Source organism: Homalodisca vitripennis, chromosome 4 (genome assembly GCF_021130785.1).
Source record: "Homalodisca vitripennis isolate AUS2020 chromosome 4, UT_GWSS_2.1, whole genome shotgun sequence".
NCBI lineage: Eukaryota > Metazoa > Arthropoda > Insecta > Hemiptera > Cicadellidae > Homalodisca > Homalodisca vitripennis.
The window spans coordinates 97,867,182-97,890,883 of record NC_060210.1 but is presented as its reverse complement, the minus strand read 5'-3'; the positions used below and the strand labels follow the sequence as shown (position 1 = coordinate 97,890,883).

Here is a 23,702-nt window from a genome sequence, read left to right as displayed (position 1 = left end):
TTCGAAATTTCTTAGGTTTAGGTCTTTCGTACAAAATTAAATTACAACCTCTACAAACTCAATATCTTTTATCAATAATTTCTCCTCTATTATAACACTTGTAACAGTTGGCATTATACTCTTCCATTAAACAAAAAAAGATTTTTTGTTATAAATGGAGATTATGGAACTAAGTCTGCTGAGATATAAATTTTTCAGCGCAAATGTTTGTGTTTACATTTCTACAACAGAGATAAATAGAAATAATTTCATTCTATTGTACAACTATTTAAGATATTTTGTCTATGATTACAAAGATTATTCCGGAAGAAATCGAGATTTTTCATCAGCGAAAGAGTATATTTTTGAAGTTTTAGAAGGAATGAAAGAGAATAATATGAACATCATCAATTATTGTTAAAGACATACAAAATAAGTGTTGTTAGTGTGCGTGTTTTTGCGATATCTACTTAACTTCTAAGAAATTGGGAATGGGAGAAGGAGAAAGGTATCATATGTTTTATTTCAATCAACTCTAGATTTGTGACGTCTGCTGAGAGCGTTTGTACCACTAACGCTTGACCTCGAATCTCATTTTATTGAAACATGTGAGAGGCGTTTGTGTCACTAACGCTTGACCTTGGTTTGCTCACGCGCCGTGAACAATGACCTTGCTTTGCTCACACTACAATGACCTTGCTTTGCTCACACACCGTGTGCGACAATGAAATCACTGTAAAAACACTTAATTCTGTATTACAAATGAACACTATTTTCACACAATGTTTTTATCACAGTTTAGAATGTCTACACAAATTCACAATCTTCTTGTAATGTCTTTCTTCGAGAATATAATAGAAACTTATTAAATATGAAGGACAATGCCCAGTGGAACACTTCACTTCACTTTTAACAAGAAACACAGATCTTCACAGCAATCTTCTTACTTTATAAAGTCCATATCTTCTTTCTTCAACTCACAAATACATTAGAATCTTCTAAATAATGATATATCTTTTTAAATTTCGTTAAAATAGAGGAGGATCACACATGGCTAGCTATACGTGGCCAACGCCCAGCAAGAGATGAAGACGAGATGTAGTGTTACCAACATGTTAAAATGAAATGTCTCAATTCCCTAGAACTGTTATAGTTTCCAATGTATATTAAATAAGTGAATATCAATATTTCTTTCAAACCTTGTTGTTCAAAATCCACTCAACCGATTTTAATGAAATTTGGTACACATATAGTAAATACTTAACTCTTTCGACTTAACTTATCCATAAGGGTGAAATCATCCCCTATTTCTTAATATTCATAAAAAATATAAAAAATTATCAGAAAAATCTGAAACTTGAAAAACAAGCGAGTTCTACTTAAAATTTCATGAAAATAACAAAATGTTCAAAATCTACCCCAATTATCCCTTATCTTTAAACTCTTATATCTCGAGAACTGTTGGAGCTTTTTTTGATGAAATTTGGTATATAGGATCAGTAAATATTAAAGTATTTTTTAAATCACCACTTCCGGTCCATGACCTTGAAACAGTTTTTTTCCTAATATCATCCCTATTTTTCAAAATTTTTTAATGCAATTTAAAATGAATACTTTTATTAATGTCTTTAACAATTCTGTAAAGTTTTAAAATTATCCGATGAATAATAGTGAAAATAACGCGATTTTTACTGAATTTCTCTAATATCGTTCTTAATCACATCATAGGCTAAAAATTTCTCAGAAACCACAACCACATAACAAACCGCGTTTGTAACAGCTTTTTGAAAATCCATATTGATAATTATATCGTTCTTTGAACCAGAAATATTTGTCAAATTCTTTGTTGTATCAATGACATAAATAGGTCTATTCGCTAAAAATTCTTTAGGATTGTAATACATTTCCTTATTATTACAGTAAACTTAGATCTTACAGTAAACTTCTTAAAATCTTGATACATCTGATACATGATTCTGAAAAGACCTCCTGAAATGTTTAAATTTTGTAATTCATCTGGATAATAAGAACCGTTCAATTTTACTCTGATATTTTTTACATCCAAACTATCAAACTTTGAAGGATTTTTTTCTTGATTATTCTGTCTATCTGTTTGAAAACCAATGATAACGAACTTGGGATTGAAGATATTTCTATAAATATTTGTGATATCGAACGAATAAGTTGTTCCGGAAATACCTTTTTGTTCAATACATTGCCAATCTAGAAAATTAAACATAATGTTTTGACTTTTTGTAATTTCATCAATCAACCTAATTTTACTCGTGGTTTTATAATCAATCATTGGAACTCTAATAAAAAAATCTGTAATTGTTATTTTTCCATCAACAGGCATAACATTTCCGGTTGCAGTCTTCAGAATCACATCATCGTCTTCTGCTCTTATAAAACTTAGATAAAATCCTCCTTTATAGATCGGAATAGTAACATTTTCAAAAAATCCTAATCCAAAATGAGATAAATTTCCAGCTGCTTCAAAAACACCAAATTTAAAATCTGATTCAAAGCCATTAGAAGTTTGAGAAATAACATCACTTTTTGAATACGAAATAGTTCCTTTAATTGTGCTTAATTGGCCACAGTTTTCGACTTCTTCTATCAATTTATTGCGAAAGCCTTTTCTTACTTCAATCTTAGAAAATAAAAACGGTATAAAATTATCGATTAATCTAACATTATCAGTTTCAAGATATGCTTGACCATCTTGTTTTGTTAAAGTTCCAGAAATATAAAACTGTAAGTTAGACGAGCAAAAATTATCTACAAAATCAATATTAAACTCAGTTCTTTTAGTCGGTTCATTCAAATGTTGTTTACTAATTGGATAGAAATTTTTAAACTCCGCCCTTTCAATATCACTAGCATACTTTTTGTAGTCCGCCATTTACTAAGAAAAAATTTAGAAATTTTAAACATCATGTATAAGAAAGATATAATTTTTTCATCGATCTAATGTACGTTTTTATAAGAAAAGATATACATTTTAGTCATTTTTAATGATCTACTTTGTCATATTCAGGATTCTCTTCCTTAAATTTTGCAATTTCGGCCACATATTTCAATAAAATCTGCACTGAATAGTAACCACTATCTATAATATTATTCCAATCAACTGTATCTTTATTTTCATCCAAAAACTTGATACTCAAGTGTTGATAGAGACAAAGAACAGACATATGATCTTTTAAATGATAATGTATATTTTCTTGAATGAACTCTGGAGACAGATTTTGATATTTTGCAATGTTATACCAATTTAACTTATTAATGTACAATCGCATCATATCTTCGGATAATTCGTATTTTTGAGAAATATCATCACAATGTTCTTTTTTCAAATCTCTTTCGTGTTGCATTTTAAAAAGATCGAAAGCACTGTAATGTCCCGCCATCTCTATTTATTAAGAAAAAATTTCAAGTTTTTATAAATTGGCTCTTTTTAGCGTTACATTCAGCACATTTTCCAGAAACTCTTTTAACTCCATTGATATTTGCATAGTATTTTATATCATTTGTTGCAGTTTTTTCTTTACATCTCACACAGTATATGAGCGCCATTTATATAAGGAAATTTTATCATGCATAAAACCCTACGCGAATACCTATTTCAGTAAGATCTTCCTCCCACTTATTAAGTTTTTCTTCTATTTTTTGAAATTTGTCAGCATAAGAATCATTGTATTCAACAAATTTATGACCAATATTCTCAAAAGTTTTCGTAGCATCTAAACTAAACTTATCAAAATACTCTTTAAATTTAGTAAGTTTTTCATTAATTTCACCAACATCGTCTACTGATCTTTTACTTCTTTCATCAAGTTTTTCATAGACTTCTGTTGTAAAATCTTTAACATGCTGTTTATGATTCTCATAATTTTGTTTTAGTTCATTAAACATTTTAATAGGATCTTCTAATTGAATCATTACAACAACATCAAATGGATTAATTCCTTTACTAACACTGCTAATTCTTTTTCCTTTAAAATCTAAGGCATTTTTAACATTCGGATCATGTAAATCAACAATATCGATGTTTTCTGATAATTTTAGAGGTTTTAAAATTTGTTCTTTAACAACAACATCATGTTTGTCAATACCAGGTCGAACACCGACAATTCTTTTTTTATTAGCCAAACTAACATAATTCTTTTCAACTTTGATCGCTTCAGTAAATTTATCAGCTTTTTCGATATGAGACATTAAATTGGTAAATATTTTTTCTGCACCATCTTCAAATTCTTTTTTCAATGTTTGTATTTTATCAGCAACTTCCCTTGAACTTATGAAAATTGCAAGTTTGTTATCATATTCTGCTTTAAAATCTTCAATCTCGACAGGAAACATATCGGAATCTGGAAGGTTTTGTATAAAATTTTCTAACTTGTTATCAAACTCATTTCTCAAACTATCAAAATTGAAACTATTATCTACATTTTGAATAATTTGTGTTCCAAATACATCAAATATATTTTGTGAATCCATATTTATTAAGTAATAATTTCTTAACAACTTCTTTAAAATCTTTACCATTACTCAGTTCATTCAAATCAAAAACACATAAATGACCACAAATTGGGGGATCTTTATAATCTTGAATCTGAGAATCATTGTAGTAGACGCTTGATTTTTTTCAAATATTGGATCAATTCTCTCGGTGGTTTGTCCTCAATTCTTCCATACGAATCAAAATAATACGCAATCTTATCATTTTTATAATAGCAAATCCAATGCGTTCCACTTCCCATAATCGAGTCAAAACTCACAATTCCACATTCAAATTTCTTAACTTTTCCAGGTAATGTATCTCTCATGAAGATTCCTCTAAAATGTTTAATATTTTTGCAGATTTCTTCCAATTCCCCGAATGTTAATGGTTTGATTTCAAATTTTTTTTAATGTTTGATTTTACGTAATTCAAAGTTTTTTCATCTAATCCAGATCCTGTAACATCTTCCAACTCTTTATCTAACCAATTTAAAATGTTTCGAACAATAGGAATCACATCTTTTTTAACAATTGGAGCAGCTTTACGAACATAAGGAACAACATTTTTAACAACTGGAATATTTTCTCCAAAATCTAATAAATCTTTCAAAAGTCGACCATTTTTAAGTTCTTTCAACTGATTATAAGAACATTCTATTCTGACGCCTTTATCGCTTTTCTTGTGTTTTTCGAGTTTATTGTATTGTCTATTTGTTAAAAATATCTTATCTTCGCCATTTTTTAGTTGATCTATTTTAAATTGAATACAACGGGTATTTTTTTTCTTAAAAGCGGATTTAATTTTTTCTTTCTGATTTTTGCTGAAGTTTACGTTCACCTCCATTTATATAGTTAAAATTTCAAGTTCTCTTCGATTCCCATTCCTAGTTTTCTCTTCAAAAACATTGCTTCAGCTGTCGGAAGCGCAACAAATCTTTCACCTAAACTAGCATCTTTTGATAAAAATCTATCCATTGCCTTATCTTGCAAAACTTTATCTGCTATATGTCTGGAATTTGTGTCTCTATGTTTTGCATAAAAAATATCGTGTTCCATAGCAGCTTGATCTAATTTATTTATACCAGGATCTCCTCGTTTTAGTCTTTTTTCGAGTTTTGTGCCAGGCCCCAGATACTGATAAGTTGGTACGTGTAATTCAAAAGGTAAATTGTTGATAAAATCATTCAAAAGTCCACTACCCTCAATCATAGATGAACTTATTGCCGGCAAAATTCGTTTTAAATATTTAATTCCATCAGGTTTTTCAATCATTTCATTAAGTTTGTTCGAAATAAAATCTTTAATCGCTTTCTTTTCATTCAAAAAATTGTTGTTTCCAGCCTTTTCTTGAGCATAAATATAATGATTAATTCCATCGAGTTTTGTCAAATCGTCGATATATCTGTATTCAATCTTATTATCACTGTATTTTCTTACACCTGATCCTTCGATTCGTTTTCCCAAATTGGTTTAATTAATTTCATATATTTTTTACCTCTACTTGACTTAGGCTTCTTAGTAGATGGATCATTATTTTTGTAAATTGAGTCAGATTCCCATAAAATTTCTGTATACTTTTTCAAATCTTCTTCAGAATATAAATTATCTTTTGGAGCGTCATAGTCTGTTAATAATCTCCATAAACCTTGAGTTCCTTCATATGTTTTTTCATTAATAATGATATCATTATGTTCAAAATTCACGGGCAAATTTCCAATCATAAAACTATTCTTTTTTTATCCCAATACAAACCAAATTTATCATCTTTTACTCTAGGAAGAAACTTTCTACCAATTGGACCAACTATTATATCCATTGTTCTAGGACTTATTGGTTCAACTATTGTAGATTCTTCAATGATTCGAGGTGTTGAAGATGGTAATTTTGGCAATTCAAACTCTTCTACTTCAGATTATGGAATCGAAATACCAGCAAATTGTCGTACAACTGGAACCAAATTCATCAAATTTTGATTATCGCTTAAAACGTTATCAATTTTTTAATTGCAGAAGTTACAGGTTGATTAATTTTTTGAATAAATTCTTGTTCTTTTTCATCAATTCGAATCTGTTCTTTAAATTCTTTGATTCATTTCTTTTCGATTTGATCAAGTTTTTTCGCTTCTTCAGAAGTTACGTTCACCATTTAATTAGAAAAGTTTTGAAACGTGAACGTGGAACGTAAAACGTGAACGTTGAACGTAAAACGTGAACGTGGAACGTGAACGTTGAACGTAAAACGTGAACGTGGAACGTAAAAACGTGAACGTGGAACGTAAAACGTGAACGTGGAACTTGAACGTGAAACGTGGAACGTAAAACGTGAACAGATTTACCGTTTTTTAGTTGTTTTCATAATGTAAATAAAAAGTAAAGATAATGTAAAAATAATTGTAACAAATATTTTATCAAGTAGATTTGTCAGATCACTGAGCAGCATTTATATTTACTCATATATTTACCATTTTTAGGCTTCAAAGTTAGATTAATAGTTAAAAATCCATAGTCTTCTTTCCAAATTTTATCACATAATTCATTAAAGTGGTTAAAACTCATATCAGATCCCACATAATTGTTGTAAATATTTCTCGAATAGTGATCGTCTTGCTTAAAAACACACAACATATTCAAATTATTTCTAATAACTTGTTTATCAACCTTTGAAAAGCATTGGGAAAGATAGATACAAGATATGTTTTTGTGACGAGACATTACGAAATATTCCTTAATAATGTCCTGATTTTCCAAAATACAATCATCAAAAACGATTAACGAATTGGGTTTACATTCGCTTAACGGAACTATGTCCTCAAAAGCATTATAAAAATGTGATATTTCTTTGCTTAAGTTCTTCTCAATATTTTTGAATCTTTGTTGTAATTTTTTGTATGCGTCTTGTTCTAAAGCTTTACTAAAAACATACAAATTGGAATAAGGAATCAACCTATTGTAGATAAAATTCAATAATAAGTTGTTTTTCCACATCCACTTGAACCAACAATTAACAATCTGATTGGTTGATCTTTCTTATTTTCTTCAAACGTTTGAAGTTTTATCTGATCTTTTTGCTTTAAAAATTTCTCCATTTAAATAGCTAAAATGAAGCTGTTCAAGTTGACTTCAGAAAGCTCTAAATTAGTTTTAAACTTAGAACATCCTATTCATTTAGAGGAAGAATCAAATTATTTTATCGGTTTAAGCGGTTTTTATTCTGAAAATTTTGTAATAAATATTAGTGAAAGTTCTCCTTATTGTATAGGATTTAGTGAGAAGAACATAACAAAATATTATGGTTTAAACAAAAGATATTATACCTTCGATCAAATAAAAAATTCCCTTAAAAATTATCTGAAAACATTCAAACAATCAGATAAATCTTTAAACTTTGACGAAAACAAGTTTGAAATGCAAAAAAAATTATCTCTCTAATAAAATTCAAATAAAATCACCAGTACGAATAATGTTTTCAGCAATTATTGTAGATTTGTTAGGGTTTGTTCAAGAAACTATTGAGCCAAATCAGGTATATTTAGGAAATAAAACGCCAAAATTTAGACCGTTCGATGTAATTGAAGTACATTGTAATCTCGTTGAACCTAGTTTTGAAAATCATACCGAACATTTACACAAAGAATCTGAAATTTTGTACACTTTTTTTCCAAATGTTGCTTATGGATCAAAAATGAGTGAAAACCCGAATGAAATCGATTATATTCCGATTAGAAAAAATATTTAAAGAATTCAAAAAATCGTTCTAACTATACAAGACTCTGAGGGAAATTTATTAAATAATGAGAGTAAAACAAAAATATATTTAAGATTGTCGAAAGAATGATGAATCAAGGGGGTAACGAATCGTTCTTACCTTCAAACTTTAAAAAAAACACCGTTTTTATCAATGAATCTGGACTTTACACTCAAAATAAAAATTACTAGTTAAATTTCTTTTCTATCTAAATGGAGACAGTTGTAGATCTAATAAATAATCAACTCAAATTCAATAATACAGAAATTTTTACGATTGTTGACGAAAATAACGAAATTTGGTTCAAAGCAAAAGATGTTGCAGAAATTTTAGAATATGAAAACACGAGGCAAGCTATCATAAATAATGTCGATAATGATAATAAAACAACTTGAATGTATAAATTACAGGAGTCTATCCCATAATAGGATAGAATAAATAAAGCAATAGTCATCTTTATTTTTGATATTTATACAAGCTTTTTTATCTTTGATTTTCTTTGGTAAATCGATATATGATCCTGCGTTCATCATTTCGTGTTTATTAATGCTCAAAACTAGTTGTTTGCATCTTTTAAATGTCCATCCTGAACCCCTATTTGGATGATTTGTCTGTTCTCGATGTGATAATTTATTAAATTGTTTAGAAATAAAGTCGTTTACGTCAAAGATTTCGTCTGCTTTTATAGTAAAATACATCGGGCAAGTTTGTGGTTCACCGTTTACTAAAGTTCGTTCATATTCACATTCCAAAGAGAGATAACCCTTCATATTTTTAACATTTTCTTGAAATTTCTCGATTTAACTTTTAATTTCTGACCGCATAATTGAAAGATATTTGTAAATTGACATGAAATTATCGTTCAAGTTTGTTAAAATGTATTGCTTGAAAAGACCGTGTATTGAGGATAAAACTTCTACATCAACGATATTTTCGGATTTTTCGTTAAGAGTTTTATCTATTTCTTCGATCATTTCAGACTTAGTTTTGTCGTTAGTTTCGATAGCCAACTTTTCAGCTATTGAATGAATTTTTTCATCATTAAATAGGTCGAGATTTTTCTTTTCAACTTTGAAATTTCTCTTTAATTCTCGTAATTTTTCTAAATTGTACATCTTTTCATGATCGACAATTTGATTTTCTTTAGCCCAATTCCTCAAATAATTTAGTTCTTTTTCATAAATATCTTTATTTTTCAGATGATTCTTTGAATTATAATGTCGATCATAGTTATGTTTTAGGATTTCTTTCTTACAAAACGGACATGTTAATTTTTCACCCTTCATTTATATAAGAAAAATTTGAGTGTGTCAAGTTTTACTATTTAGTAAAATATCTTTTTATTAAGGAAAAGTTATCAACTTTTAAGCTTAAAGTTGGCAATAATTTGAGATAATTCAGTAGATTTTCAGGATTTTTCAAAAAAAACTCCAATAATAGTGTGTAGGGACCTTAAAAAACCTTGATTATCTACTGAATTATCTCAAATTATTGCCAACTTTAAGCTTAAAAGTTGATAACTTTTCCTTAATAAAAAGATATTTTACTAAATAGTAAAACTTGACACACTCAAATTTTTTCCTATGTAAATGGAGCTACTAAAGGAATTAAATGAAGTTGGTGAGCTAAGATTTAAAGAATATAAGAAGTTGAATGAATTAGAAGAAAATAAGAAATACAAAATTTTGAATCTGGAGAAAATGAAAGATAAATTCGGGTTTACAATAATTGCCGAGTTGGAAGATTATAAAGTACACTTACCAAACAGATTTTTGACTGTTTTGGATGAAAAAAAGATTAAAGAATTGAATAAACATGATAAATTACACTTGGTTGTTACTGGGAAGAAGACTATTAAAGATAAAGACTGTGTTACTATCAATTTTGTGGAATAGAAGATTTTTCGTTTATTCGTAGCAGACATTTCAAATAGATTTATTTGAGAAAGTAGAAGCAAACAGCTATAGATTTCAGTAATTTTTCATTCGTGAGGTACAGATTCGTTTATTGTCCTTTAAACATATATATATATGAATATTTGTGTGTTTGTCAGATAAATTTCTGATTGAACTTAAAGTTTGAGTGTTAGACCACTTTATAATAAATTTCATGTAAGTGTATGATGGATATAAACATACACAGATTTTCTTGATCGTGGAAACAAGGCAAACTCGACATCGGCACTGGAAATATAATTCACTTGAACCAGAAGTGAACATACACGGGCAAAGTTTACGAAAAGCTTGCAAAGCCGCGGGATACAGCTAGTTAGAAATATTTTACTAGTCAATGGTATCATATCAAAAAGATGTATTGAAATTTACATTTTTAATTACTATAATATAAATTTGTATATTAAGATTTACAAAATAAATATATGGGATAACTGTCTGACCAATATATTTACCTGAATGAAAATGATTAAATAATAACTGGTTACTTCACGAAAAGTCTAATTCTTTGTAGTTTATCACATGTTACATCCAATATAGGTTTGACGAGAGTTTTCACTGTAACCTTCCTTTTGTGTGAGAAACCTTTCGGTACATTAAAAGCTCCCTCTTTAATTGAATACCTTTCACCCGTAAATAAACCCATAACCCAAGAAGCCTTACCTTACACCAATATTACTCGGGATTCCTTCCTTTCTACTTCTTCTCTTGTATCCACCCTACTCTGATATAGATTAAATGTACTTGACAAGATGGCCAAATTGTAATATTCGCGATACATAATAAGCATCACATATTTATACTATTGCTATTTAGAATTGTTAACAGTACTACTCGTACACGGTAACAAAATGTGAAAAAACATTTCACACGGTAATATACAAAAAGTTAATTTAGTAATTTACACAGCTTTGGAAATGTGTTGTGTAGACCTAAGTCTTATAGTTTAATAGATACCGTGACATTTTAATAGTGCCAGAAAAATATTCAAATGTTAAAACACTGTTTCAAGTATATTTAAAAAGATCCACAAAAAACTAAAGAGATGGATGATCCCACATTGTAAATTATTGGTATCAAAACCCTGTGTGTGAAGTATATTTTGTTGGTGATAAAAAATAGAGAAACGAAGAACTGTGCTACTTATAATGCAGCAACCAGTAATAGGAGTGCAGTAATAAATGGAAAACCTTATACAGGGTACTTCAAATTGTGATTTTCGTTAGCATACCGTCAATAATAAGCTGTTAATTATGTAAATATGTACAATTTAGTGGTTATTATTTGAATAATAAAATATATTTAAAAAGAGACAAAGATTTTAATTACAGATATATATATATATATATATATATATATATATATATATATATATATATATATTCACTTCGAGTGTATAAAAGCAGAATTGCTCTGTTATATCAATTATTTACTTTTGTAAATTTTGTTGCTGTGTTGTTATTTTGTATTATACCTTATTATACCTTTTTGAAAACGGCAAAAAGCCGAAATATTAAAGGAACTTTATATCAATATATATATATATATATATATATATATATATATATATTAAACAACTTCCAATCACTTGCTTCTGTGCTGGGTCAGGAATGATTTCTATAGAAACCTCACAGTTTTACTCCTGCCTGCCAGATGAGATACCTAGTGAGGACCCAAATCTTTGCTTTTTTAGGTATTTGTGAGTGTAGATTTTCCTTCATCAGTCTCGTTTCCGATGCCAATATCAGATCCAAGTCCTATATCTCTTACATGTTCTGAAAATATTTAAATACATTAAAACCTTAGCAGACAATATAAAACCAGCTTTCACAAACCGATTTAGAATCCAGGATATACATACCCAGGCATACCTATCAACCATAGATTGTTGGCAGGTGACTAGCAGTTCGGGAGTGCCTCTCTCGTACTAAATGATAGTCTATCTGCCATATAAGGAGTCTGACATTTACTGGCAGAATGTCTCGACTAATGAACCATGTTTCACAGGCAATCAAAGTGGCAATTATTTAACATGATGGTAGCGTGCGGAGTCGTCTTTAAACGCAGACAACCATATAGTTAGAGGGTCCTTTTTGGGTAATGAACTAAAATTTTAACAATATTTCAAAAATTATCTACGGTAATTGAATTTTTAATAAAACTATATTAGAAAGATAAGTGTAAGAAGCCGTCTCTAACACTTGGGGACCAACGGCTTAAATATGACTTCTGATCCAGCACCAAGACCGGTTATACAGGCTGCTTGCGAGAACAGGATCGTTCAGCGGTTACCCATCCAAGCAGCAGCCACACTCAATGTTGCTTAATAAATAAAAACAAGAGATTTTGGACAAACATTCCACTCACTCTGTTTCTTTATACCCTCTCCACCTGACTCTCGTGTTATCTTATTTCTCTTCTTTACAATGATAGACATATACATAAACAAAAATGTTCAGAGCCTGATTGTGAAGTACCAGCAATACATTCTTGATGAAATAACAACATTTTATGCAAAATGCGCAAACATCGTTTGAGGTAAGTGAATAAACCGACTGGTTCCAGGAGTATAGGAGGCGCCACATGCTTCGACCTTCCACGTCTGTCTCATTCAGTATAAATATTTCCTTCCACCAGTTCTTTGAAGCAAAGGGAAAGGAAACTTCCTCGACGTAATTAAAAATATAATTGTTACTGAGACATAATAGTTTAGAATAAATAAATAAAACATAAATTTTCTCTTTAAATCTAAATCTATAAGCGTCATATCTCCCTCATTATGTTCCTATTCGTTATTATGACATAAGACCTGTGTCATAGTCCTACGCTCGTAACACGTATAAAATTCAACCATTTTAAACTTTAACTATTGTAATACAATTTTATAATTATATTACTTTCAAAATATTATTTTTGCTGTCAATATTTGCTAATATTATGGGACAGGTAATCATAAAACCGTTTGTTTTCCACTTTAGTTATTCAAATTATCATATCCGCTAAACTGTTGATAGCATGTAGAAAAATCTGTCTAACAGTTGTGTAGTTTTCAGATTTGCGTACAGTAAATAACACAACTAGTAACCCTATCAGAGGAACTAACGGTTCATGAATCATAGGCTTAATTGATGTAAATTTAAAAAAACTGAACTTAAGGAAAGTGTTTGAAATTTCTTCAACCAGAAGTAAAAGGATGTGTTGAAAGTTTGCCGGTAAGAGTGTAAAGACCTGTCAAAATGAATAATACACTTTTCACTCCAGGTGGCAAATATTTTACAAGCCTAAACAAACACTTTACATGCGTCATGTTATGTATATGTTAGACAGTAACGTTAGTTTGATAGTATCATGGTATATAAAACATATAATGCGTAGTATAGAATTTAAAAATAAAGCAACTATAGTTTATTGAAATATAATATTTATTATTTTTAATATTACTAATTCATTAATAACTAATAGGCAAATATTTTATATTTATGCAGTAATAATTTTAAATTAATTAATGTATAATAAGAGTAAACCAAAAACAATGAAATGTGTTTCTCCCAAGAACTACAACAAGTTAAGATAATCATTTACCATTACAATCTCAAAGAACCAAAGTTGTCTGTTCTTCACCTTCCGAACGTAAATATTTCAATAAGTGAAGTCACTCAATTACCTTCAGTACGAACGTCAATGAATTACTGTTGATACAGAACTTACTGAAACGTCTTATTGTGAACCTCTTCCGACCGATGTGGACTCCATCACGGAAGACAATCTATACTAGTACCTAAACGGAAGGTGAAATGGAGCTTAACTCAATATTAGCATTAATGAAATGAATGTTCTCAACGATTGCAGCGTGAATTTTCACATTCCCAAATTTTCGATTCAAATTGGTGTAGAAGTATGGGTTCAATGCCGGATATTCATTGTGGTGTTGTTTGTTTTGTTTATCATAGTAATATTCGCATCACAATGTGAATATTACTATTAAGTACAGTATGTGAATAATTACATACGCGTATAACCAAGTTGGTAATTATAAAATATGAGAAAATTATTAAGAAATACATAGGTATATCACATTAATAGCAGTGTATCAATTCAATATAGACAACTGATTATACTGTTGTAATTAAATACATTGTAGCTTATATTCTTATTGGACATTTAATATTTTAATTGAAAATTTCAATTATCCCAAAAAACCCCGAAGAAGATTACAATTTAAATGCTATTCGGGGCTTTTTATTTTTGTTAGAGTGAGCTTGAACAAGGCTATTAAACCCATTGAGATATGAAATATAATAATCTTTACATATAATAGTAGTACTAGTCTAAACATATTTTACATTGAATTAATCTGAAGTGATTCAAAAATCTATTATAGTTTTATAGTATTGCACTTCTTTTTGAGACCCTTAAACCAATTTTACATCCTATTGATATTTTGGAGGGAGATTATATGTATTATTTAAAACAGCATAAAATCTATATTGGTATTTTAAACATATTAAACAAGTATAGTGAACTATGTTATATTACAAACAGTATAGTTAATATAAAGAAAGGTAAAAAACATTATCTTAAATAGAAGGTGAACTCCCGACACTTTCAATTTAAGACAATATACTTTTATAGATCGATACATTAAAAACAAAGAATCATACTTCTAACCCAACACGTTTTACTCATTATCCAATAAATAACATCTAAGGAAATATAAAACTTTACACAAACGGAATTTAAATTATACATGTATCACTCACTTCCTAAAAAATCCCTACTGTTAGCAAAACATATTTGCTAAATCAGAAACTGTTTCAGGTCGCGAAAAAACCCACTACCCGCTATATTGAAACCTCAATATTAGTTTTTACATAATTTTCTAAATATTGTTTTGTTAAACAATTTTATTTTATTTTATCTCATGAGAATTATTATAACTAGTGAAAAAGGAAATAAACATGAAAGTACATTTATTTAAGACCTACCTGATATAAAAGCTAAAAGGAGCGTATATAGGAAGTCTTGCAAAAGAGAGAATCTGTTACAGAAGACTTCAAAAATATAAGAATACACTTAGTGAACAGTGAGTCTACGGTAATATTACTCATAGAGATGTAATCCAAGGCCATCGTTTAAACTGAGAATTCATTATACACAAAAACTGCATGTGAGCAAGTAACATATTCTCATGAGGTCCACATATATGATTAACTGGTGTATCGGTGCAACATCTGGTGACTTTCAAAGAAAGACAGAAACATTTGAAGAGTGTGATTGTGTTTCTTTGTGGTGTAAAGAGTAGTCAGTATTTTTCTCCAATACTTGATACTAATACACCGTACTAAATAGTTGAATAATTGTAAAAATATATATATAGAAAACCAGACTTTATCCAAATCCATAGCTTTGCTTATTCGCTGTCAATAACTTTTCAGCATATGTGAAAGTAAAACGAGAGTCAATTCCAAATATAGTTCTTACCCTTTGAAACAGCATATCAGAGACCTTCTTTAATTTAAATCGTAATTATTAACTTATTAAAACAAAATGTTGTTACAAAGTAACTACGCTATTGGCGGTTTAAATTGTTATATTTATTCACGTAACGTAAATGCATTTCTATTTCACGCAAATAATTTATTAAGGGGCCCATTCCTGAAAAAGGTTTGCATTTCATAAAGTGAACGAAAAGTAGGGCCTAGATTAATTTAGTTACTTCATCTATCAAGAAACAAATATCTCAGTTTAGTGAAATTGGAAAAGGTTCCTTATATGTTAACGCGTGGGTTGAAAGGAGAAGGGTTTTATTGAAGTTACCCATCCGAGCAAGTGTGGTTTGTACCCTCTAGAATCTAATCTCGATTCTACTACTTGGAATTATCATTTTACCAGAGGCAGAATTCATTTCGAGTATTTTAATACTATCAATTTCCATTCTTTAATCTTTTTCTCGTTTCAATACATTCACACAATATTGGGCGCAGTTAGAGTTTAATATCAGACTTAACCCCCTCGACAATAGCATTATTAATCCTATTACTAAAGCTTATTCAACGCCTTCGCACCGTATGTTACAGTGATACCGTGTTTTCATCATTTCTGTCATTATATCAAATAAAATCATTCTTTATTGCCTTTCAACCATTAAAGCAATTGGGTTGATTGAAAAGGCTTAGACAAAAATGTACAATGTTTTACATGAATAAAATCTTTCACCTTATAATAAGACTTACATTTTAAGTTTTTAAGAATTGTGCCAACAATATTTTTTTGCCACTCGTGCTTTACAGCACTTTATTTGTACTGTATTTTGTATTTTTTGAAATAAAGATGATTTGAACTGTTAACTCTGTGAACTAACGGGATAACAAATCCCTAAGACTACTTTTGAATTTATTTCTGTCCTGAGGTATTTAGGGCGGGCTTTAAAAAAATCAGAGCATTATAATATATATAATTTTTATTACATGTTTTGTGTCGGATAATATAAAAATTTACTTCTATTTCGAAAAGTATACCGAGAATTGGGTAAAATACGTTGGAATAAATGAATTAGTTTATTGAAGATATTTAGGCACGGGAATGTAAGGAATCCTGTTTTAATAAGAAAAGGTTTGCATGATTCCATAGGCGTATAGGTATAATTCGGATTTTTTTCTATAAAATAAACGTTTGTTTCTTTTGTGTGATTCAAGATAACCGTAAGAATTTTATGAATTAGTTAGTGCATATCAAAAAGTAAACAAGACATCTTAAATGTAAATTATGACGTTTAAGAAGAACAAGCAACCCAGAACACAATTTCCTAGCTACGCTATTTATGTGGAAGTGGTATTTCAAGTTACTGCCAATCACGATACACAGAAATCTCTCATATTGTTAAGGCTCAACGACAGTGTCACCCATTTAATGACTGATCGGTCATAGGTGATGTTATATAATTGATTATACTTATAATGTTTGTATGTAAAAGCAAATAGTTCTCACTAAACAATTGTAGAATAGTATTTGACTGAATCCTCTAAAAACACTGAAGTATCATTTGGAAACAAATAGAGTAATGCATCCTAGATGGAGGTTATAAAGTTTGTTCATGTAGATCATAAACAATAATGGGCCTGAAATGGAGCCATGGGGTACACCCAAACCAGAAAGTTACCTAGTTCGTCCAATTCTCTTTTTGAATGTAAAGTTTTCACAGTAAACATATTTATAAGGTCAGGAAACTCGCCTTTCTTCAGAGATTTATCATATGTACTAGTGCGTGCATAAAGAAATGAAGATAATACTTAATTAGTTTTGAATACACATTTTTATTTCTAGCAGATGTTTAACGTTTTAAGGATTTTATTAAATTGATTATTTCAGGCAAAGATTGAATAGGAAATATATATAATTCTAGACGGCGTTAACATTATTACTGGAGCTCGGTAGTCTTCTAATGAATGCAGATGACTTATGATTTCTAATAAAAGCTCTGTACCCCTCTTCCAAGGAAAAACAAAGTTGTCTATTATCATCTCAATTATCTAGGTGTTTGATATAATACCATCACTGCCTTATCATATCAGTAGTTCTCAGTTAATTCTTACCCAAGGTCATTGTATGACTAACGGAGTTGTGTTTAACATGAATTTTTTTAATGCAAATGCCTGATCTAAGTAAAATATTACAATTCAGATGAATATATACATCTTGCTATTCACCGAGCCAGCGAGTACATGACTCAACATTTCCTGTCGTAAAAGATGTTGAAGTATCTGAATATTATTATCATTAAGATAACTCTTGAGTAGTTCAAATCGTTATTAATTTGACCCTGTTTATGAATACAGAATTACACAAATCTGAGAAACTCTACAGCACTAGGCAAATATGTTTTGTCGTCTACAATAAATCTACCATTTACTTAAAGGTATTATTGCATAAAATTTTATCACAGACATTTATTTCATGATTAAGAAGTAATAAAATTTTCTTCTTTATGTCAACTATCTTATTATAATATATGTATAATATATGTACCAAATTTATTATAAGGTTTTTTCTTACAAAGCAATCGCAAAGCGTGTAAAAGGAATCCCTAATCAGCAAAAACTTTTTGCTCAAATTGAACGTTACTTACATTTAACTTATCTATCTCTATTATATTCTTTACAAGGTCCAGTTTCTAAGGCATGTTTGTCATCGTATCGAATATTAGTTTCATTCATAAATATTTTCATTCTAAGCAACAGGTAAAATATGAGGCATTTCTACACAGTATGATAGGCCTGTAATTTGGCGTAACTTTGATTTTTGTTTGTTACGTTTTTCTTACTTTAACTTTTATGACCAGTTGTCCGTCTTAGTTTCATAGCTACAACAGCCTCATAAAACATAAAATAATAATACTAGGGCAAGATTGCTTACCAGTCCAAAAGAAATTGAAATACCATTATTACGGTAATACTTATTTATGAACTTAGTATTTAGGATGACGTTAAACCCTCACTCGAAACCATTTTTTTGCTAATAACAAGTTATCTTCTCATGAGCAAATTATCTATTTACACCTACATTGGACTCCAGATGGTACGCTTCAGAACTGGTTCTGTTCGTGTCTGCACGATCTATATCAACACTGTAATTCACACAGTATATGTATGAAAGGTAGACTGTGACAACAATGTATTTAAATCCTCCTAACAACTCAATTTGACAGGCTGTGTAAATACGGGACCCATAAACATGGTGGCCTTGTTAGCGCACTGTGACATGTTTACAAAGTTGTTATCGATAATGTCATCATACACCCACTCATCTTTAGTAATGCTTGCTTTAAATTTCACTACTTCATTATTCAACAAATCTAAATTATTGACTAAGAGCATTTCAAGATATTACTAATCTAGCATTCTTCTCTTCCAGCTCACGACAGTGTTTCTTACGGTCGTTAACTCCTTTAGATGAGAGAAATGATCCCTTGTTAAGCCAGACCAAAGTTCTAATTTTCTCATCTATTGTCGCTTTTCTTCGCCTATATTATGTATTTTGAAAGAGTTATTCATATCATATTCATGTCAAGTAGCTTTTGCTTTTTCTCAAGCTCAAGTTTAGACATCAAAAGTCGATGCAATTTTTATAACCCTGGAGAGGTACAGTGCATATTCGCAGTTAATTACCTAAATATTTTCCAGTAACTCAGATATTATGGGAATCGGGTTTTAAAATCAACCTCAGAGTAGTTTGAGGTCAAATACCCAAATGGTTTGTTAAACCAGAAATAATGTTATGAGTATCATGTTTGAACGATTCAACTGCTTCATGAACATTTCGCAATTTGTCTTGAACCACAATGACATATACAAAAATTTAACTATTTAAAAAACAAAATTACGTACAATACAAAACAAATATTCACAAAGTAAAGAAAGTTCTTCTGGTAGCAAAGCACAATAAATTCTGCACTACATATATATATATATATATATATATATATATATATATATATATATATATATGTAGTGCAGAATATAAATAAGGCTATTGCCATTTATACAATTTAATGTAAATAAAAGTCGTTTGAAAAGGTCGATCATGTATTGCTTATTAATGTTAGTTTGCTTTAACGCATATGTGACAGATACGGCCAAATACAAAATAATTGAATCGGAAAAAGTGAGCGCTCTGTGGTGTAATGGTAGCACATTCACCCGGCAAGTGAGAGATCCGGGTTCGACTCCCGGCGGAGCAAGTACTTTTTGCGATTCAATGTTTATTGAAATTATATATATATATATATAAATATTTCATATGCACACTCCTAAAATAATATTACAAGAGATTTTATATGAAGTGTGTTGCCTGCAATAATGAGATAACTCTTGCAAAATAGGTCATAAAGAATAAATAACACGGTGAAAACATTGAAGGCAAAACGGCAAAATAAGATGGTCCTGGGCCAAGCGCATATTTATTTAAATAACTGATAAATTTTGTTGGTGCAATTGGCACCATATGCCCTTATTGCGCATGCGCCCGCCAACTGCGAGAAGCATGACGTGAACCTTGTCTTCTTATATACAGTGTTGCTATTCTTAGATCTGATGACTCACTGAGGTACGTCATGCCTACAGTATAAAATAACAGCTTTCCTTTCGACCAGCTATCATCAATATCATCCTTTATAAAACAAGCGTATTCAATGTTTACAGAAAGTCCTGTTGCGCGTAGTAAACGCTGAAAAGTAAATATTTAATTTAAACGGACAACATAAATCTTGCTGACAACGTATACTGGCCAGGTATACAGTCCTTATATTCGTCTTTATTCATAGGTATACATATTTACCATGAAATACAATACCTAAATATATTCAAAGCAATGATTCCATCTGCTGTCTTATCGTTTAATGAATTGTGTAACTTACCTATTTAACATATCACACCTATAACACTCACTTACTCACTTTTTTAAGGTTTACATATTAAATATGGATACATACAAGAGCACCTGTGTATTTCCTCCAATTGTAAGAAGGGCAATAATTAAAACATTAATAATTAAATTTTTACTTAATATAATTAGTTGTATACGTATATTTAATAGTTAAACTCTATTTTTACAATTATTTTAAATAATTTTCTTGCATTGTGTTGAGCAAGGATGACTGAAGCACGAGCTGTGTTTGCCCTATCGGTGAAAATCTGATACAAACTTTTTCTGCAGTTTTGAATTTGTCCTTTAAAATTATCAGTAAGCATAATAAAAGTGCGCACTTACATATTACGTGATGCAGTATAAATTAATAATATTAATTAAATAACATTAGGTAAATTACAAGGGCTTCAGAGGATTCCAGGCAAGAGACCAGAAGAATATAGAGAAAAGTTTATCCCCCAAACCTCCATTCCGCTGACAGAAAATTCTTTATGACTCTAAGTACGGCTCGTGTTAGCTACATTTATTTCATATTTAGCGTTGTTCTATTTAATATCGAAGATTTGATAGAGAAATATTATGTTTATTTACTCGTCAGGAAAATTAATGTATACCTATATGTAATTTAGTGAGCTATATCTTCAGTAATTTTTCTCTTAAAACAATTTGTTCTGCACGATTCCCTAGTAATATATTTTCCAGAGAAGTGCAGCTTGTATATACAAGACATTTATACTTAGAAAAAATTAATTATATTTTGCTTAATATAAATCTTTCTGAGCTTTCAATTCCCTCGTATCTCACGTTAAAACAAGAAAAATACACTTTCTATAATTATATTGATTTAAAAACGTAATTTCTTTAGGTCATAAAAAAATAATAGATGGCTCTCTAAGTTGAACTCAAAAAGTTTCCATAGTTTATGGATGTAAAAAGGAATATACAAATAGTTGCTTGATGAATAGGTCTCTAAACCTCGAAATTATTAAACTATATTTTAGGGAGCGAAAATAAACGCACTTATAAGTTGTAGGCAACCAAAGATTAAACCAAAAGTGTATAACAGGGAAACCGTGAGATCTTTGACATCTTGAGAAGACTCATTAAAACTCTAACCGTAAAACCCTACTTATATGTATATAAATTCCTAAAGTCTAAATCATTCTGAATACTATTTTGGTCAAACTACATATAAAACCAGAAATATAGTGTGAGTACATTTTCATAGAGAAAAATGTTGCGTTTCCAAAATATTTACAACAGTATTTTCCTCACTCAAGATAAAACTAGATATTCTAACTCAGTATCTATTAAAGATTTGTCTGTGAAACTTTAATGGAATGGACCAGTATTTAATCTTGTATTTGTAGTACACAATACTTATCGCATAGGCGTATTATCTTCAAAATGATTTCATATCAACAGTTTCTTAATATAATTTAAACCTCGGGACATCATATAAACACGTCACTATTTTTTTAAAAAAACCTCTACTATTAGTCGGTATTTCATTGACATTTAAAGATTATTTCATCTATATATTATTGTTAAACATAATTTCATGAACAGACCAAAATGGCTGCTTGTAAGAGTAAAATGTCAATTTATCTAGTTGCAGTGTAACTAAACAGCACAAGTACACATTATCAGCACCACGTTATGTACGTGTCAGGTCAAAAACTATTTTCTAATTTTTCTTTCTTAAAATCAAATGGAAATATGTTTTAAAATATTGCACAATACCTTAAAGTAAGAACTACGTTTAATTTAAAATTGAATTTTTATTGAATAATTTAACGGTATTAAGTATCGTGTACTAAGTAATACAATGACCTGTTTTCCTAAATGTTTATACATTATTGTCATGGAAGAACAAAATTATTTCATATTGCTCCATTTGAAGTTAACTAGTTAATTTTATTTCTATCACTGTTTGAAAAACCACATCAGTCTGAATAAGAGTTTTCGAATACAAATTTATGGCAAATACTAAAAACATTTTATACTTTAAAAGTCTTAATATGAACAGATACAAATATTAATTATCTTGGGGATCCCTGGAGTGAAATAAAGTATTTACCAAACATTTCAAAATACATGTAGCGGTATAAATATTACTCATTTAAAAGCAAAAGAATGAAAGATTTCCTATAATTAAACGGGCTGGAATGACAGAGGAGATAATTTTACAAGAAATGTTTAATTTCCCTCTAATTCTATGGTATGTACACAGTTGGGAAAAGTCACAATGTTCATTTATGATATGTCAGTTATTTATTATTTCATAGCCAAATTAAAATCTGAAATAAAAGTTTAACTAAATGTCAGATTTTAAAGGTATTTATTTTTGTGTATAGAATAAATCAAGATGACGTAGTTTTCAAAATTAGTATTTCACTATTAGAAAGTGCATTAACACCAGTACAGGCCAGTAATAAAATTTAAGTGTTTTCGTATTCCTCATATACTATACATACCGATATTTAAATGTTAATTCCATAAAACCAGAGAAGAATCAAGTAATAGTCCGTGTTAAACTTATGTTTCTGTCGTTTTCAATCTTTTCGTTACATATATTTTGTGTTATAAACTATGTCACTGCATGTATTTAATTTTATCGGTTTACCCGTATAAATCTTTATTATCTGTAACGTAGAGCTACATCTCTACATTAGTAGTAAGTGAACTTACTTGGTAACTGGAGTTTACTGTACAGGCAGTTGGCACAAACACAAACACAGCAGAACTCGGAGTGGGCTAACGAAGAAGTGGTGTAGAGACCACCGCGCGCCACACTAACTGCGAGTCCGGCGTCCCGACACATTTCTACTGCCACCCTCTTCCACCCACTAGCCTCGCAATCGCTTACACTGTGCTCTCCAATGTTATGTTATATTTACTTTTTTACAACGTCGCGATTGGCTGAGCGTTATGTTAACCTATCACTGGAATAACTTCAAAGATTATATTTCTGTATGTCTGTCCTCATGATATCCCGAAAACGATGTAACCTAATGATACATTTACATTTTACATGAACCTTCTTTTCTACAAGACAACACAAGGTTCTATGATAATTATTGACACTCTCCTTGAGAT

The 23,702-nt window shown here is 29.8% G+C and overlaps 1 protein-coding gene across 1 annotated transcript in view; it reads right to left on the bottom strand.

Moving 5' to 3' along the window:
• LOC124359820 (acid sphingomyelinase-like phosphodiesterase 3a) overlaps positions 1-23,395 on the bottom strand; it is a 65,783-nt gene extending 42,388 nt beyond the window's left edge. The window contains exon 1 of the mRNA XM_046812875.1: positions 23,295-23,395. The gene's annotated coding sequence lies outside the window, so the exon portion shown is untranslated. The remainder of the gene's footprint in view (positions 1-23,294) is intronic.
• Between the last annotated feature and the right edge of the window lie 307 nt (positions 23,396-23,702).